Raw genomic sequence first — 6,000 nt, forward strand, 5'->3', positions numbered from 1 at the left:
ACTTTTCCTTAATTTTGCTTCTGGATTTGAGCCTCTGAATTAAGCGAGTCTGGGCATGATAAGAAAAGTCTCTCAGATCTGTGATTGCATAAGTTTAAATTTGGTCAACAAGTTGCATACAGTCGCAGAGGTACTATTTGATGAATGCTGTCTTAACTGCGATTCCACGCCTTTATCCTCCCCCTTTCCCCCTATACTGTTCTCTTTGTTAATCCTGGTAATATTATTATTTATTTATTCTTAGGCAGCGGAGTGCCAGCGCTGTTAGGAGGCTGGAATCAGGAGACGGGGGGCCACCGGTGGACTAGCTGCTTTTGGCGCAGCCTCTAATTGATATTGAGCGAGCTGCTGGTGAGGAGTGCGCAGGGCCACTGCTGGCTAATCTATGCTTTAATCAGCGTGTGTAATGAGAGTGGCGGCACGCTCGGAGAGAAAAGAGACTTACAAGCGACGTCTGTCAGAGTCTGGGGAAAAATATTGGGTCTAATTGTCGTGATTAAAGAAAGCTAGAAGAAGGAAATGGCTTTTTTAAGGAGGAGAATGTGTGACGGTCTTTTCCTTCAAATCAGAAACACCTGAACGAAGCAATGAGGCGCTGTCCAAAGTGCTGAACTTGTATAACTAAACCTCACGAGGTCATCAAGTGCCCTGATGACCTCGGGCCACGCGAGATTATAACAACAATAATAATCCTTGGTATCTTACTCTTAATCCCACAGTTATTTGTGTGACATCTCGCGCGAGACTCTGATCACAATTCTGGTGAGGTAAGCTAATTAGCGCTTGAGATTCCTGCTGCTGTTGTAACAGAACAATCCGTGCCTGAGAGAGAGAGAGAGCGCGCGCGCAGAGGAGAGGCAGGAGGAAGGCAGGCCACAGACTGAATAGCAAGCGGAACATTAGCAGAGGTGTGTGTAGGAACACTGTCAGGCAATTAACAGGGCATTAGAGATGATGCGCACACATGCACACTCTCACACTCACGTGTAGCTAAACGTGCACATGCTCTTCACATGACATAGCCCGTCCTTTCCCAAAACCACATAATCAAAGCTTCGGTTGTCGCGCGAACACTTGCATGAGTGTTTAAAAAAACAGGAACCCGCGTGCAATGTAAAATAAATCCCACTTGTGTGAAACCTGCTTTCTTGATCTTGACATTGTGTTAAATGGTGTTTGTAACGGTTTCGACACGTCGTGGAATTTTTTTTCAAAACTTTTTTTTTTTTTTTTTTTTTTTAGATTACGTTTGGAAAAATGAATGTAACCAAACACTAGAATTGTGCTTTAAACATTGGCCTGGAATTTGGTTTTGTGTTAAGACTGCTTTTAGTGGTCTGTTTGGTTTCATTGCATGCCGTGGTATGTGCATCTTATTTTTCTGGTCAAGATTTGTCTATCAAAAGTAAAGGGCGTTTAGAAAAAAAAAAATCCGTGCGTGGCAGTCGTGCGCCATTTTACACACTGAACCTCAGCAAAGCTGTCTGACAGCCTGCCTGCGGCTGAGATTAGCCTCATCTATCTGATGTCAGTGACGGTCGTGTCCAGAAAATCACAGCATAAACGGGCCTGACTGAGGTGTGAATGTATGTGTGTGTGTGTGTGTGTGTGTGTGTGTGTGTGTGTGTGTGTGTGAAAGTGGGAGAGAGAGAGAGAGAGAGGAAGAGAGAAAGAAAGAGGAGAGGTCAACTGATTACTCATACAAACAGACTGAAATAGACTGCGGTGTTGTGGGAATGCGCAGGGAGGGGAGGGATGAATTGGGTTTCCATGTGACAGAAACGCCTCACCTCAGTCTTCCCCGGCAGGGTCCACTTCCTGTCTCTGGTGCTAACACTTTGTCCTTTCATCAATCACACCAGCATGACCTTAGAGTGTATGAACAATACACACACACACACACACACACACACACACACACACACACACACACACACACACACACACACACACACACACACACAAATATTCTCCTATTCTTTTTTGTATAGACATGTGCAAATAGATCCTGTATTTCAAACAGGCAATTTTTATTATGAGGAGGGATTTCCCGTAAGAAAATGAGATATCCACCACTCCACAAAAGTGACAACTTCCCTAACAAAATGATTGATGGCACAAACTGGAAAAATATCATGGCACTTTTAAAGGTTAGTAGGCAATAGAATCACTGACTGACAAAATGATTACATTTTTAAAACGTGGCTTCTCTAATTTTAGGATTTATGACTGACGACGCTTTCTGTTAAAAGTTTTTTTTTAAAAAAACATATAGGTCATTTTAATGAAAATATGTTTATCTCATTTAAAATTAATTGCACAGTGGGAGGGTCTGGGGTTACAAAGTAAAATCACATATTTAAATTTAATAGAATAAATATTTCTCCGGCAGTTTTTTCATAATTAAGCCAATATTTACATGATTTACATATTTATTCTGACGTCTCTATAAATTATTTTTAGACCTGTCCTGGTTGTACTCTGCGTTTCTCCCTAAGTCAGCTGGGATAGGCTCCAGCCTCCCCCTCGTGACCCTAAGATTGATAAGGTGTTAAGAAAATGGATGGATAAATAATTTAAAAAACAAACACTGGAGCCTTTGCTCGCTGTATCTGTGCTCCCCATTTATACAATGTCCGGCGGGGCGGAGAAATGGAGATATCAGAAGCGGTCGTATTTATGAGGCTTTCTGACAAATAGGCGCAGTTACGCTCCGCAGGCGCACTGCCTGTTTACATAGACCGGCTCCATTTCAGTTCCAGGCGTTTATGGACCGTGTATGTGTGTCGACGTGGATGAGTGTGCAGCCCGTTTGTGTGCATCGCGCACAGTTACAGGGGGTCACCTGCGAGGACTTGATAGACCCCAGGTAGCCAGAAGACAAACCAGAGGCTCCCGGATGCAGAAACTCCAGTAAAAATTGCTGAAGTTTTGAAGGTGACTGCGTGATCTTCCCTCACGCGTCTGGAAATGACAACGTCCTACATGCACCCTGCCTCTCCTTAGTGCTCATGCGCTCTAACTGTCTCTTATTACTCATAGTGGAACGACCTGGAGTTATTTCCTATACAAATAAAGTGCATTTGAAAGAGATTAGAGAAATATGTATGAATTTCAGTTTAATTTATTTGATCATTCCACATTACCAAGCTGCGTAGTGCTCAAATGTGATAACAAGTTTTCAGTTCCTTTCATTATGTAAGAGAAATTAGACCTCAATAGGATTTCACAGGGGCGCGGTGTTTCCTCGGGTGAAATGTAATTTGTGGGGAGAATTTGTTGTATCTGTCACAAATATTTCCAATTAGCCGCGTAATTATTTGAGGGTTTCTGCAATTACGGCTTAAACCGGTAAATTTGAAGCTGTGGCTGCCCCTAATTGGTCTAGATTTGATATTTTGCATATTTGCATAATGAGGAAATTGGGAGGAAATTGTGTTCATCCATTTGTGAAAAATTCTATGAATTTTATGAATCTGAAAGCCATCCCCTTGCGGTCGGTGACTTTGCCTCAGCTCCCAGAGGAAGCTGGGTGGGGGTGCGCAGGGCACGGTCACGTCTCCTTGTGCGCTCCAGAAGCACTCGGTGTTTGAGGTGGTTACATGAGCTTTACGGTTCCCTGTAGGGGAAATGTTGAAGCAATCCTTGTTTAGTAAAAAAAATAAAATAAAACTAGTATTTAAATATTAAAAAAATGTTTTTGTTTGATATCTAATCCAACATAAATACGCAGTAGTAAAGCAATAAGATTATGTATTTGTGGTCTGTGGAGGAATTTGCTTTATGCCTCTGCACTGATTTATTAAGCATTAGATGGGCCACAGTTATCTTTTCCAGTTTCAATCAGTTAACAAACAATATGGCTTCAAGGGTTTTATTAAGAAGCCTTTGATTTTGTCATTAGGTTTATATTAGATAATTCATCCAGATTGGTCTGCGAGACTTAATTATGCATTATCACAGTGTGCTGATTGATATTGAGAAAGCTAAGTGTTCTATGTAATTGGTAATAAAGAAGGTAATTTTAGAAATTTGTCCAATCAGTAATGATTATGAGGCTGTGAGCAGGTAATGATGTTAACCCTAGTTGCCTCTTACACAGTCCACCTCGAGCATATCAAATATTAAATATAATAATCACTACAATAAGAGGAAATACCCTTTTCACACACATTAACATAATTATAAACATTGCTTTTATCAGTGACTGAAAATGTAAATACAAAAAAATAGAGGTTAGTAAGTGGGACTCTCCAACACTGTGGTGTACTTTAGATTGAATATTACATGAAGGATCCACCTGGCTGGTAATAGTGCTGGTGGAGTGTGTGTCCTCGTGTAAGGGCTTTAGCCCACCGAGAGCCGTATATCAGAAAGCAGTAAAGAGGGACGCTAAGAGCACTGATGAATGTCTGAGAGATAGATGTGTTAAGTGACCTTGGTACATTACGTTCTCCTTCAAAGCTGCAGCAAAGAAGATTGTCCCTTATCTTGCGATGTAAAGTATGCTTTTGTGCATATCAGCATGCTTGTGTTTATGAGCAGCGTCCATTCTCACAGTCCAGACTTTGTTACAAGAATAATGGCAGGTTAATGCATGCAGGTACTGTTGTTCCCAGCCACTCCCCCCCCCCCCCCCCCCCCCCCCTTTTCCTTCTGCGCACATGTTTGCAAATGATTGTAGACGTGAATTGTTTGTTGTTTTTGATGAAGGGCTGGGACTATAGATTGTATTTATTTTCCATTAACCTTCAGATACGTTTTGTAATTAATTGTTTGGTCCATGAAATGTAAAAGAAAAGAAGAAGAAGAAGAAAGCAAGCTCATTAACATTTCTCAGTGAAGTGCTGTCTTTTAATGTTTGAACTATGATGCTTTGGGATAAATGGCTTAAAAAAGATAGTTGTGGATACAATTTGTTGCTGAACTTCACATTTCCACGAGTATTATTTTGTTTTTTAATCTTCCCCAAAGGGCAAACAACGGTTGTTGTTTTTTAGTTCTTAAAGAGTTTACACATTGAGGTTGTTGGCTAACATCCACTTATTCAAAGAAAGAAACATTTTGATTGAGTTTGAAGAGCAAAGACGAACGCAAGCCAAAAACAATGTGAGGGATAGCACACAAAATATCCTTCTTTAATATTCACAGGCAGCTCATAAAATAGGCTGCATAATAATTTCACCATTTCATGGGATATTAGACCATAATGACCACAGTCCACCCCTCTACACCCCACAGTACTACAGGCTATGCACACATACAGATATACACCTCAACCCCTGGGCAGACCAGTGTCGTTGCTAATTTATAGGTGAAAATGAAAGGCAAGCTTAATGTAATGGCTTCTCGGCGCCATGATATTATTCGCCCCATCACTCCATGGGTGCAGAAAGAGGAAGGTTTTGAAACAAGAAAGAATGTGGATAATAGGAGGGAGACAGTCAAGTGAGGGAAAGAGAGGGAGATAGAGACTAAACACATCAACTCAGGGATTGGAGGGCTCACAGCACACATTCTGTTTTGTTTTTTTCTTCTTTTTTTCTCAGGGAAAAAACAACAGCAGCCATGAATGTGTTCCCAATGAATCTACAACTACAAGCCTGAACAAATAGAATCACACACACACAAACAGCAGCAACAACAGCAGCAGCAGCTGAAACTGGCGTATTCTACTCTTTGAGTTAATGGGAATAAAATACCTCAGTGGATGAGTGCAGATGTGTTTGATACAAATAGTCATTTTCCTATTTGCTGCCTCATTGGGCATGATGAATGATGGAAGTCAGGGAGGCGGTGTGATAAATGGCAGCACCTTGGCTCTACTGCATGGCCTATTGATTCTCCTTCTTTATTACCCCTCCAACCCAGCTGGCTGCTCTGCCCCATACGAGCACACTCGCACACGCACACACATATATGAGCATGCACAAACACACACACACACACACACACACACACCACACACACCCATGCATGCAGTGCTCCCAGAGAAACAAA

The sequence above is a fragment of the Aulonocara stuartgranti genome, assembly GCF_965226115.1.
Source record: "Aulonocara stuartgranti genome assembly, chromosome: 12".
Lineage (NCBI taxonomy): Eukaryota > Metazoa > Chordata > Actinopteri > Cichliformes > Cichlidae > Aulonocara > Aulonocara stuartgranti.